This window comes from Psammomys obesus, unplaced genomic scaffold (genome assembly GCF_907164565.1).
Source record: "Psammomys obesus unplaced genomic scaffold, mPsaObe1.curated_primary_1811, whole genome shotgun sequence".
Classification (NCBI taxonomy): domain Eukaryota; kingdom Metazoa; phylum Chordata; class Mammalia; order Rodentia; family Muridae; genus Psammomys; species Psammomys obesus.
This window is the reverse complement of record NW_026590677.1, coordinates 8542106-8556576: the sequence shown is the minus strand read 5'-3', so window position 1 is coordinate 8556576 and position 14471 is coordinate 8542106. Positions and strand designations below refer to the sequence as shown.

Below are 14471 nucleotides of genomic sequence, written 5' to 3'. Positions count from 1 at the left end.
CAAAACACTCATGCTCATACAAATAAATAAATAAATTTAAATCTAAAAAAGGTTTAAGAAATTGTTCTAATCATCTTATTTAGTATTTTTAAAATAGTGATTATTTAATATTCAAGTTAAAAACTAATCCTAATATTTTAAGGCCAAGCAAAATGCCATTCCTATAATAAGGATGTCTTTCTTTCATCTGTTTATATTTCCTTATTCAATAGGAATTTCATAAAGCTAGTCTCATAAATTTCTCTGGATCTGTATTTTGGTTTTGCCATGGGCAAAAAAATCAAGGGGGGTTTTGTACTTTTAATGATACACATTTTCTCTTCTGTAACTTAATTACCACCTTATGACTCCATCTGAGGTTGAAAGGATATTTCTTTTTTTTAAATTTTTTATTAATTACACTTTATTCATTTTGTATCCCCCCATAAGCCCCTCCCTCCTCCCTTCCCGATCCCACCCTCCCTCCCCTTTCTGCATGCATGCCACTCCCCAAGTCCACTGATAGGGGAGGTTCTCCTCTCCTTTCTGATCTTAGTCTATCAGTTCTCATCAAAATTGGCTGCATTGTCCTCTACCGTGGCCTGGTAAGGCTGCTCCCCCCTCAGGGGGAGGTGATCAAAGAGCAGGCCAATCAGATTATGTCACAGGCAGTCTCTCTTCCCATTACTGTGTAACCCACTTGGACACTGAACTGCCATGGGCTACATCTGTGCAAGAGTTCTAGGTTATCTCCACGAATAGTCCTTGGTTGGAGTATGAGTCTCTGGGAAGTTCCCTGTGTTCAAATTATCTTGTTCTGTTGCTCTGCTTGTGGAGTTCCTGTCCCCTCCAGCTCTTACTATTTCCCACTTCTTACATAAAATTCCATTCACTCTGCCCATCAGTTGGCCATCAGGCTCAGCATCTGCTTTGACAGTCTATACTGCAGAGGCTTTCAGAGGCCCTCTGTGGCAGGTTTCAAGGTTGTTTCCTGTTTTCTTCTGGCTTTCAGAGTCCCTCTGTAGCAGGTTCCGAGGTTGTTTCCTATTTTCTTTTTCTTCTGATGTCCATCCTCTTTGCCTTTCAGGATGGGGATTGAACATTTTAGTTAGGGTCCTCTCTTTTGCTTAGTTTGTTTAGATGTACAGATTTTAGCGGGTTTATCCTATGTTGTATGTCTATATGAGTGAGTATATACCGTGTGTGTCTTTTTGCTTCTGGGACAACTCACTCAGGATGATCCTTTCCAGGTCCCACCATTTACCTGCAAATTTCATGATTTACTTATTTTTCATTGCTGAGTAATACTCCACTGTATAGATGTACCACAGTTTCTGCATCCATTCTTCAGTTGAGGGGCATCTGGGCTGTTTCCAGCTTCTGGCTATTACAAATGACCAAACCATTGAGAACTGAACCTAGTCAGCGATAACCTTAGATGATCTATAGATGCCATAGTTGTACATGATCCCTTGTTTTTCTCCTCCTGAGATAATAGTTTAGCTTGAAACATGCCAAAATTCATGGTTTTGTCAGCAACACTTTACTTGGAGGGATCATGTAAAGCCACTCATCGTATACATTAACTCAGAAAGATAAAGACTATTTACGCCAGGGATTGTTGAAGCCAGTAATTGGAACTTTGCCTCGAGTGGTTGCTTTGAATCATTTTCCCCAGCTAAGTTCCTCATGTTTGAAATTTCCAGCTATAGTCTACATTTTCACAGAAGTGATAAATGTTATGGCTTTTCAAACTGTTAACTGCCATGTTTAAAAGGACAAGCTAGTAGTACTTGAAAGTATATATCTAAATTGTTTAACGGTAGACATAGGGTTGTTTGTACTATTTCCGTCTTTTGTATTGCTCTGAATGTTCCCTTAATAAAATAATTCTTTAAGAACAAAACATTATTATATGGCTAATATCCACTTATATGTGAGTTTATACCATGCTTGTCTTTCTGTTTCTGGGTTACCTCACTCAGGATGAACTTTTCTAGTTCTACCCATTTGCCTACAAATTTCATGATTTTCTTGTTTTTGATAGCTGATATACCACAGCCATCTACAGACCTAAAGAAGCTAAACACTAAGGACAACCCAAGGGAGGAAGCTTAAATCTCATTCAGAATGTCAAACAGGATAGACACCAGAAACAGTGGAAGAGAGGAAACAGGATGGCAGTCTACTATAGAGGGTCCTCTAAAAGGATTCATCCAATAGGGGATCAAAACAAATGCTGAGACTATGGACAGAGCACAGAGAATCTTATGAAAGAAGAGAGGGGTAAGAATAAACAGACATGGGGGGGCAGAAGCCCCACAGGGAGATCAACAAAACTAAAAGATCTGAGCCCAGATCTGCAGAGACTGATGCACCAACAGAGGACCATGCATGGAGAGGACCTAGACCCTCTGCTCAGATGTAGCCAATTGGCTGCTCAGTTTCTATGTAAATCTCTGAGTGAGGGGATCAGGGGCTGCCTCTATCATGAACTCTGTTGACTGCACTCTGATCACTCACCCCTGGTGATGCAGCCTTGCCAGGCTACGGAGGAAGAGGATCCAGGAAGTCCCGATGAGACTTAGCAAGCTATGTGTAGATGGCAGAGGAGGAGAACTCCCCCTTTCAGTAGACTAGGGGAAGGGGGTGGGGGGAAGAGGGAAAGAGGGAGTGACTAGGGGAATTGAGGAGGGGGCTATAAATTGTGAAAAAAAATTAAATTTAAAAAGTGAGAATAAATTATAAAATACAAATTTAAATTAAAAACTGGCAAATCTCATCAACAGTGAAGATGCCTCACTGCTATAGTTACTTTTTGTACTTGTGCAATTTTAAGTAAAGTACAGTGCATCATTTAAAAGAAAGTGCTTCATCGGTTATGGGTTCAAGTACAAACATAGGTTTCTCTTTAGAACAGTATTTATTAACCAAGACATTGAGTGAAATGTACATTATTTAGTAGCGATGACCATGTCAAATTTAGGGAGCGAGTCAAATTCAAAAAAAGCAAAAATGTTTACTAGAAATTGACAGTCTCTTCCTACCTCTTTCCATCCACCAGATGCCATAAGAAGCCTTGTTGTAACGAGTTATTGTATATAGCATCTCACAATCATCAGGAAATTAGGACCATAGAGAGGTTGAAAAACCACATAAAAAAGCTTCAGCTGATTGTTGAAGGTGCTAGTCAGAAGGCATAAAATACAAGCAAGTGGAATAGGTTCAAGAGGGAGCTGAGAGTGTATTAGAGCTTTTTGATTACACTCCTTGAGTGCCACAGAAGTCAAAGCTGCTAAGGAAGCAGGAGGCCAGATTATGTGACAGTGCATCTTATCTATTTTTAGAAGATGTTTTTCCTACCTTGTTTACAGTTTTTAAGAGTAGGAAAACCATTTGAAAGCAAAGACTATGTGTGTGCACATGTGTGTAAAAGTACAAGCATTTAATGACAAGGTATCTTACCACTCTGGAAAAAGGCAGAGCTTCAAATCATAATCAAACTATACATTGAAACAGTGGTTTTGATCTACTTGCAGCTGTGTTTTACCATATGGATGAGTGAATGACACTGTTTTTACATGTGAGAGAGCAGATAGAGCTTAGGGTATGGGGACCTCAGAGGACATATTCCTTAAAGGCCCTGAAGTTGAGATAAAATGATTAGTAACTGAGGACAGAGAAGAGAGTAAGAGCAGTTCCTAAAAGGTACAAAGCTGAGATACACCCAGCTTCTCCCAGTACAGAGTTGTGGGTGGGATGTCAGTGGGAACCAGGAGGGTAAAGCAGCTTTCAATAGAGCTTGTCTGTGAAACTTGGCTAAGAGGACAGAGGAAAATTGATGTTTGCTTCAGAGCGGGGCTGTCAGCTGTGCTCACTGCCTCACCAGGCTCCCAGCTGTAAACAAAAGTCCTGGCCCTTCATGGCACTGCAGAGCAGTCCAGGCTGGTGTAAGTCTCTGAGGACATCTAGACCATTTTCTCATCCTGGCTGACAACCAGGAGACAGAAGAAACAATAAAAGGTAGATTGGGGGAAGGGGCACAATTGCAAGGGGGTGAGGAGCAGAGACCATTGGGAGGCAGTTGTTCACTTCAGATCTTAGGTCTTTCTATGAGTGTGGTAGAATTATTTTAGAGAAAGCAGACCCCTCTCCTTTTGTAAATATCCTGGGTAACTGTAAATTACGAAGGAGGTTTCAGAGATACCGGTGTATCATCCATCCCTTCATTTACAAACATAATGTGCTCATTGCCATGCTAGGTATTCTGGGTGATGCTTAAGTAATAGAAGAGAGCTCACATACTGAAGGGTCTTATAAGGAGTTTAGGGGATATATGTGAAGTTGAGTCTTAGCAATACCAAATAAACATTTTGTTTGCTTGTTTGTTTCTTTGTTTGTTTTTGAGACAGGGTCTCTTGTAGCCCAGGTTAACTTTGAACTTGCTATGTAGCTAAAGATGGCCTTGAATTCTTGACCCTCTTGCCTCCACAGTGCTAGGATTACAGGCATGTAACACTATGCTCATCAAATAACATACCTTCTAAAATACTAAGTGACAAATTTGGAATAGAAGTATCGAAGCAACATATCTGCCTATGATCACAGAAGGTGGGACTTAGGAAAAATGTAGTAGGTTAGACATGACTTGGCTATGAAGAAAAGGCATCTGGAATAGCAGGTAGGCAAAATTATTGGTAGCATTGAGTCCTGCTTTGGCTGAAGCAGTAGGTTAGTGTGCTACAGACTCTCTTCATTTCTCATATTATTTTACTCCTCATCATGGGTAATCAGGTATTCAAGTCTCCCTTTAAGTGTCACTTTTCCACAGTGGTCCTACCTTATCTCCAAGATTAAGTTAAGTCTCTTGCTTTATGATCCTATAGCACCCACTGCTTTTTCCTTTCCAAGATACCACCATTTTCACTTGATGAACTAAACTTGTTCCTCTACATTTGTTCTCTACATTATTTGTTTGATTGTTTTTCTTCCTCTTCTTCCTTCTTTTTGAAAAATTCAAATATCTGTTCTCTCAGTTTTAAAACTGTCCTACTCCTGCTCGGCTGGAGAGATAGAGGCAAGTAGATCTCTGTGAATTTGAGAGCAGCCTGCTCCACAGAGTGCATTCCAGCCAGGGCTGCATAGTGAGACCCTGTCTACAAACAAAACCAATCATTCACCTAATATGTTTGTTTCCTTGGATGTTTCTTTCATACCTCTTCATTCAGGTCACAATTCTCTGTCCCAAGAAAGACTTCTAGGACATCTGCTTTCCTAACTTCCACCACAGATATCTGCATATTTTCTCCATTTTTCTACTTACTGATATCTTAGTCAGATTTTATCTCTCTTGCCATACTATTGGACCTCTGAGGACAGGAGGTGTTTTTGCCCCTTTACTGTGTAGTCTATGTACTTAGTATTTTAATACTTAGCATGTAATGGAAAGCACTTCATGACCATTTGTGAATGAATCCAAAGATGATACAATGTTGGTAGGTGAAAGCCAGTCTGAAGGTTGATTGTGTTCTGATGCATGAAGAGAAATCTTTTGAAGTTTTCAACTGTAAGAGGAGAAAATTATTTTAAAATCGCCTTTTTGTTTTAATACTAGATATGGAATTCATATATATATATATGTTAGGCAGGCAGTAGGCTGCGTTTCTAGACCCTGAAGGACCATTGAATAAAAAGGTAACATCAATGCAAACCTCGGCCTACTCCAGATTCTTTATTTTTATTTTTTAATATTAGTTACAGTTTATTAACTTTGTATCCCAGCTGTATCCCACTCACTCATTCCCTCCCATTCCCACCCTCCCTCCCTCATCTTCTCCCTACCCCTTTCCAAGTCCACTGATCTGGCTGCTACATCTGTCACCCCATTGATCACCAGGGTTGATTCTGCTGATCTGGCTGGCTGTCCCCTTCCTCCCTCACTGCTCCATATGCGTCCCTCCTGAAGCTGCGCTAGGTCAAAGAGGACAACCTTCCCCGAAGAGAGGAGGACCAGTCTTAGGTCAAGGGTGCTGCGCTCCCCTGCTAGAACCTCCAAACAAGCTATTGCAGATTCTTGCCTCACATTGTCTTGTGGTTTCATATTCTCTACCTCTCCCTGTTATGCCCATGACCCTCACTTCCACAAATATAAGATTTACCTATTAGTCCTCCTAACTAGAGAGATTTAGCAGTATGGCAAAATGCTTATGTTGCTATAGGTACACTTGCTCATTCAGCTGCTATTTATTGCCTACCTTCATTGTACCAAGAATGGTACGGATGTCTGCAGAAGAAGACCTGTCTATCTTAATGAAGATTCTAATTGCATGAATACCTCACAATGGTCACTCAGCGGTAGCTTTAATTTTTTGGTGAAGGGATTTGCCTTACCTGGGATCAGTGCGGGAGACTTTATAATATTAGCACCTGCAAAGAAATTCAGTTTCATAGGTAGACATTCTGTGTAACTGGGGACTCAGAGAAATGATACCTATGCCGGTTTGCAACAAACTTTCTCCTTTCCCTGTAGATCCAAAATGGCATAGTAGAGAATGTCGAGAAAGGCATTCAACCAGTAGTGATTCCTTATCCTTCTCAGAGTAGTCTTACTAAGGCAAATGGTCCAACAAGTTTCATCTCTTAAATCAAGCTTAGGTTTAACAATAGACTAAAAGATCTCTCTTGTACTCTGAGTGGGTCTAAGGCAGTAGTATAGCTTTATTGTAGCTTCTAAGGACAATCAGACATCCTTACAGGGGATTAATTAGACTATTTTCATCTTTTATTCCAGTCTTAGCTGGCTAGAAGGCTAGCAAATGAGGATGTCAAGGGGTCAATACTTACCTATCACCTTTCACAATATATCCCTCACCTCAAAGATGAATAAAGAGAAAAATCAGTATTGTAGCTAAACTCCTAACTGGTTATGACTTGGTTGAAGAATAACAGACATGGTGTCAGTGACATTTTGAAGACATATTCATTAGTTTTGACCACTTTTCTCTTACTTGGCTCCTTTTCCCTGAACATGACTCCACCAACAGGGTATTTTGAAGAAAGTTTATCTTTGTAACAGATAGAAGCAAAAGATATTTAGTCTGTGATTAATTGCTCTTTTTTATTAGGTCCCTTTTGGGTCAAAAATGCTCATTAAATTGAAATTTGAAATACTAGTGAGATAAGACAGGCTGTCAAAAATGTATATTTCCTAAGAGGCTGATGATATATTAAGAAACTACAGTGTCTCCTCCCTTAAAGGACCATCCTGAATCTTAGGCCCATCAACTGATAATAACAGATGAGGATCCCACCGGGAGGAAGCTATAAGAAGTATAAATCTAATGGATCCCCAAATTTCATGAAGAAGCTCTGCTGAAAAAAACTCTTGAGTTACCAGAAATAGAGCTCAGCATAATACCTTTACTATTGTCCTACATCATACCAAAATTTGGGTTTTCCTCTTTTTCTGTATACAGGTATCAGGCAAAAGATGAGAAAGGCAGATGTAGTGGACTAAATAATCACAATCCATCTCTAAAATTACCTTTAGCATGAATCTGTTCCAGGCTAAGCCAGAGCAGTCTCAAAGTGAATTTGTGTAGCTAATAAATGACACTTTGTTGGAGAACAAAGGAAAGTTCAAATGAGGGCCTTAGCTTTTAGTGAAGCCCATGATAACCTATGTTTGATAAAGAAACAAGATTAAATGATTAGAGAAGATCCTTATGTTGTGTCAGGTGCTAGCATTATAAGACATTGTGATGTGTTGGGTGGGGTACCTTATGGGAAAGCTTATAAGATACTAGTTTTCTAAGAAAGTCAAATATTTGTTACTCTGTGTGAAAATAAGATGAGTGTCAAATGCAGTCAAGATAACAGATGTATTACTGTGACCAAGGTTCCAACCTTTCTTGATCTTCTTAATTGTCTGAGCTGTGTATCTAGCAGTGATTCTTGTATCTGGAGTGGTTCAAGAATATTGAGAAACTGAGGACAGATATGAGAGAGATTAGCCAGTGGACATTGTTAATAAGTGTAAAGGGAAATATGTTAACACATACTTTGGAATTCTATAGGTTGATCAGTTGAAAAACTAAGTAGAAAAAAGACACCTAATTATTAGATTTGTCACAGCTATGTTTTAGTTTAGTCTATTTCTTCCAGTGATGATTAATCTTCGTTGTCACTTTGATTGGATTTAGGATCACCTAAGAAATTACTGAGGTCTCATCTGGATGTGCTTCTGTGAAGGCATTTCCAGGGCAGATTAACTACAAGGACAATCTACTCTTAATGTGGGTGGCATCAACCCACGGGTCAGGGTCTCAGACTGAATGAAAGGAGAAGGAGAAGGAAAGCAGCAAAGCATCAACAGACCCCTCTCTTCTTCCTGTGGACCATCAAGTGAATAGCTCCCATTGCAATCAGCCATGATGTGAAGTGCTCTCACTGTTACCCTTATGATATTTTCCCTAAGCGCACTTGGGACATGGACTGAACACACTGAAATTATGAGCCAAAATAAATCTTTTCTCTTTTAAGTTGTTTATGTCAGATATTTTGGTCGTGGTATTAAAAACCTAATTCACATATCCCCAAACAAGGCTTTTGTATATCAGCGAGATAATATAGTTGGAGCACCCCTTGACATTGAATGGTTTATATCTGAACATCGCAGACAATACAGTTTTGATTTTCACAAATTTAAAGCAATAGTAAAAACAGTAAACTGTCTCCTTACTTCTCCCAAACAATATGCTGTTGTATAGGCTAAACATAGAGTTACTCTGAATATGTATGTGTATGCATACTCTGAATATGCATGTGTATGGGAAGATATGGGTGGGCACCTGCTTTTTCTTTCCACAAGACCTTGGGACCTAACAAAGATGATTTGAAAATCTCTTGCCCAGTTGATAAGACAATGCTGTGAAATAGTAAACTTGATTTTAGCTTCTTTTTTGACACTAGAGTAAGTTACTTAAAGTTTTTGAGCGTTTCATCTTTTCTAGCCTGGATACAATGTTATCTTAGCTCAAATTTTTGCTTTGAGAATGAAATGGTACTGAAATGTTGGCAAAGCCTCCAAAAACAAACAGAACAAAACAAAACATGCAAGAATGTGTGGCACTTGAATAATGTGACCCTTTTCAAAGAAACTATAGTTGGTAAGAATTGAATGGTTGAAAAAAAATCAAGCAACTACGTTGTCTATTACTTTAAAAAATATCTAGGAAACACTAATTAATTTCATGTATGGATTTAGTATGGGTTATACAATGATGAAAACATTCTGATTCCTGAGCTTCAAACTCAAATTTCTGTGTGAGGGACACAGGTGAAAGAGCATGTATAACTTCACAACTGCTATATAGGGCTATGTCCAGAGCATTGCTGGTGAGTTTAAAATTACCTGAATATTGGGCTTGAGAATGCTTCATAGAAAACATGATTTCTGGCTGAGTCTTGACAGATAGAGAAAAATCCTTGGGGTGGCAAAAGTCAAGGGAAGTATTTGAATGCTAGGGAACAGTAAGTACAAAAGCATGAATTGTGAGACAGGATCTGTGGCTGGATTCGAGATGCTGTAGATAGAGTACCATTATTGAATGGAGAACGCATTTTGCCACTGGTGGGGACAAGGTGGAAAATCCAGTATAGGTCATTTAAAGAACATAGGGTTTTTCCTGGGTTGTGGAGAAGCTGTTGATGAAAATGCAGATGTGTGAGACTGTTTATGGTGAAACTGACAATAGTGTGGAGGGTTGGAAACCCTTGGACCCAATGGTTGGAGAAGATAAAGTCAGAGATGATAGGGAAAAGGGGGACTATTTGAAAAGTAGAATATTCAATAGGATTTGGTGATTAATTAACTTATTTGAAGTCTGTAAAAGGAGTTGTTAAAGATCTTTGACTCCAAGATGTCTGGCATAGGTGACTGAGTAGGTAGAAGTCCCCCTTGTCAGGATTGGGAGGATTACACAACAAGATATAGCAACACTGGAAGAATGTGACTTCTTCAGTTCTAGGAATGTTGACTAAGGCTCAGAGGGATTCAGCAATTCCCCATGGTTCCATAGTTTTTAAAGTGTACTATATGTGAATAGGCATCTAGTACTTTGAAAAGACTGAAAATATAAAAGATAAGTGATTTTAGCCTGGCCATTTTTGTTGGTGTGGGCTCAGAGAGAAGCCCATACTTATTTTAGAAATTTGGAGTCCTAAACAGGTCCAACTGTTAGAAATTTGACAGATGTAGAAGAGAGACTATTAGGCAATAGCTAATTTTTATTGAGCAATTTACTGTATGCCAAATTCTGAGTAAAATACATGCATTGTAGAATTCCCACGACAACAGGATGAGGTAGTTGCTATTATCTTCAATTAACAGGTGTGAGAACTGAAATACAGAATGGTTCAATAATGTGGTCAAGGTCATGTAGTTACTGTGTTCTGAATTTCTCAAAGCCTTCTAGTGGACTTGAGGAGGAAGAAACTGAAGCCGAGGGAATTGTCATTTGAACCTAGGTTCTGACTGATACTAAAGCATCACAATGTCAACACCAAGCTGTCATGAATGAAAACTAGTAAAATACAGAATATGCTTATATTGTTCCAGATCTATTTTATAAGACAAAATGGCCCCTGGATTTAGGTGATGCAGGAATTTTCCCTTATTCCAGGAAATTAATAGTGAGATTTGCTTATAAGTAGCAACCACACAGTCTAACAATACAGGGAATTAGAAGTGAAAGCAGTGGATGTAAAAACAAACAAACAAACAAAAAACTACTCAGTGATGATAGTTGAGTTCTCATGTGACTTCTTCAGGTGGTTTCATGTTAGCAGACTTTCTTTATCTTTCCATGGGGAAAATTCTTTATGAGGGTGAATTGGCTCAGAGAACATTCTTGCCCCTGGCTCAAGATCTGCTAACAAGCTGTTCTGACCAATAAACCATCAGCCCATATTTGTAGACTGCAAACATTATTCTAGCTAGAGACTGTCATAGAGCAGAGTGTGAGGCAGGGAAAAACATATTAATTGCTTTCCTTTTAGAGATGACTCTCTCCTCAACAGAAACAACATGAAGAACAGGGGGAAGCAGAGAGTTGTGCTGCCTAAATTCTCACTACTGTACTCACTTGTCATTGATGTTGTTTATCTAGTGGTTGGTATTTTAATTGTAGCTTGATCCTAGTCTTTTTTTAAATAATTTTTATTTTTTTATATTAATCACAGGTTATTTACTTTGTATCCCAGCCATAGCCCCCCTCCCTCTTTTCCTCCCAATCCCACCCTCCTTCCCTCATCTCCTCCCTGCCCCTTTCCAAGTCCACTGATAGGGGACGTCTTCCTCCCCTTCCATCTGATCCTAGCTAGCTTACCAGGTATCTTCAGGACTGGCTGTAATGTCCTCCTCTGTGGTCTAGCAAGACTGCTCTTCCCCGGCGGGGGGTGGGGGGTGGGGTGGGGGCGGGGTAAGGTCAGAGAGCCAGCCACTAAGTTCATGTCAGAAATAGTCCCTGTTCCCCTTACTAGGGAAGCCACTTAGATACTGACCTGCCATGGGCTACATCCTAGCAGGGGTTCTAGGTTATATCCAAACAATGGTCCTTGGTTGGAGAAACAGTCTCATAAAAGACCCCTGTGTCCAGATATATTTGATCCTAGCCTTAATATATGGTGTATTATTAATGTTTAATTAAAATATTACTTTTTTTAGGGATGCAACCTACAACCTTTTAGTGCCTTCTTAATTTTTTTTCTGTTATACCTGAAGAGTGTATGTATATATCTGTATAAGCTCTGACATTGTAAGGTTTCTTCCAGATCTCCTTTTCTGTGTTCAATAAATTAATGGAAAGGGAATAAATAAACACATATGATATAGCAAGTGGGAAGATAGGCTTTTATTCTAATTACACATATTGTGTATTATTAGGTACCAGGAGCTGTGCAAGCTAACAAGTTGTATAAAATGCATCTCTTGCCTTCAAAAAAAACTTATTCTATAAAAAACTTGTTTTACTTATTTCTTCCATTGAACCAGTAAGTGGAACCTTGCTTGCTGATCCCTGGGTGGTTCCTGCACTAGATTGGTTAGTGTTCCTCAACAGTGCAGCCTAACAAGATCAATCCCAGCTTAGTGAAGTATAATTTTTGATATTTTAGTAACCAGAAATAATAAGATAAGACTAATAATGCTAATGTTGATAAAGACAATCAAGAGTGTTGGGCATACATGTAAGAAATCCAGAAGAAATAATATATTCTGGATACAGTTGAGGCATTTATATGGATCAACAAAAAGAGAAAGTAACTTTAAATCAGTCTAACACTATAAACAGAAGAGTGCCTGTTCTTTTACAATAGGTGGGAAAATGCTTATGGAAAGACAAAGGAATATATTTTATTCAGCACACTTCTTCCACTTAGAAAGCTGTTTTTGCTTGGTCTGTGAATTTGGAGTGTACAAAATGACTTGTAGATTAAAGGGAATGAGGAGGCTAAACCACGGGCATTGCACAAGGCAGAGAAAGCTGTAAGGAAGATGGAGGCACCAATAGCCTTAACAACTGAGTAAATAAAGATTTTCCTCTTGAAAAATATATTTATGAAATATTTATCTAATATAAGTATTAACAAAAATTAATAAAAATACCTGAAACACTATCTTCACAGGATCCTGCCTTAAAATGCTGTTTAAATCTCAGAATCACATCAGACTGATTCAGGCAGAAAACAGTATGTTCTCTGGAAGGTAAGCATTACCTGATAAGTGGACATGACTTCTAAATGAGACACTTAAGTCACCTTTTCTCAATTCATTGGTAAGAAACACGCAAGTTGAACAATTTTGTGATTGAACAGATTGCTAAATGTCAAACCACCTCAGTGAGACCTAGCATTTCTACATATGTGGGAAGAATGTAGAAAATGAAAGCCGTTTGTTCTGGATCTGATGTTGGCATTATGCAAATACTTCCTTTGCTTAAGGGCTCCAGTGAGAAGGATAGTACTTTCCACCTGGCACTAGCTCTGAGTGGCTTTGTGAATTCCTTTGGTCTATTATGTTGATTGGTACTTTGGCTTCTTTGGCACCCAGCACCAGCTGATGCCCTCCCTGATCTGAGTCCCAGTTGGACAGCCTTTATTGCTCAGTACTGTAGCTGTTTCCAGGGCATTGTTCTTGAGACTTCCAACAGGGGAGATTTGTGCAGTTGGCCCATCTGGACAAGATCTGTAACAAGTAGAGCTCTGTGCAATAAGCTCATCTCCATAGTCCACACCCACGATCCCCGCCTCCGGACTGTGGCAGCCTGACACCCTAGCCCCATAAGGGATAGTATCAAAGAGATACTCTCTGCTCTTTTCAAAGGGGTATTGCTGTGGTCTCTCATTGATTGGCACTACCTGGGCAGAAATAGGAATATAGGGACATTCTTCCCTTTTCAATTTAATTTCCTCCTATAAACCAGTTTTTAAATTTTAATTCTTGGTCAGTAAAAGTAATTTCTAGATCTGAGTATGGTAGTACACACTATTAATCCTAACACCAGGGAGGCTGAGACAGGAAGATTATGAGATCAAGGCTAGCCTGGGTTGCAAATGAGTTCCAGGCTAGCTTAGGGTATACAACAAGACCTTATCTCAAAAAAAAAAAAATTCTAGGCTAACTACCTTGATCATTCCAAACTACTTTCTTCAAAATCAAGGAGACAAAAGGGTATCTCAATGAATAACAATGACCAGACAAATTCAATATGAAAATAGAGAAAGCTGGGTGGTCTTGTCCTTGCACTATAGAATTTACATTGACCATTGGACTTACTGACTTTGAATTTAGTATGATATGTGGAATGAAGTAGTGAGGCAGAGATGAGATGGAGAAGAGATGGAGATAGATAGATAGATAGATAGATAGATAGATAGATAGATAGATAGATAGATAGATAGATAGATAGAAAGAAGGAGGAAAGTTGGAATGGACAGAGGTGTGCTCCAGTTATATAATTAATTATTATTCTGGGTCCAGAGGGGGGGGGGAATCATATTATTTTAAGAGATTATGTTTTTCTGTATTCCAACTGCTACCTTCATACTTTAATCTTTCTCATCTCATTTCTGTGTTCTTCATACTCAGATCCTTTAAAGAACTCAATGTCCCAGGCCTATGTGTACCCATAACCCAGAGTGACACACCAACCATAAAAGGGTAAAGAACCCAATTATGGATCTCCACGTTGTACAACTACTACTCTGGCACCATTTTTTGCTTGCCAAAAGAAAGGAGAAAGAAGGTCCTGGAAGATAAAGAGACTTTGAAGAAAAAGAAAAAAACAAAATAGTAGCAGTCTCTCTAAAGATTATTTCTGTACTCTACTCCTTAGTTTCTAGTCCTTTCATCTCACATTTCCTAGATCACTAAATAAATTTCTTAAAGAATAAGCCTCTCCATACCTTTATCCTACCTAGTGCCACAACAAAAC

At 39.0% G+C, this 14471-nt stretch overlaps 1 long non-coding RNA gene across 2 annotated transcripts in view; it reads left to right on the top strand.

Moving 5' to 3' along the window:
• Positions 1-14372, top strand: part of LOC129677615 (uncharacterized) — a 20365-nt gene extending 5993 nt beyond the window's left edge. Inside the window, exons 5-6 of one of the 2 annotated variants that reach the window (XR_008720223.1) lie at positions 12664-12742; positions 14126-14372. This is a non-coding gene — a long non-coding RNA (uncharacterized LOC129677615). Of the gene's footprint in view, positions 1-8180; positions 8520-12663; positions 12743-14125 lie in introns of those variants that run through there. The other variant, XR_008720224.1, reaches the window with a different exon arrangement.
• The last annotated feature ends 99 nt before the right edge of the window (positions 14373-14471 follow it).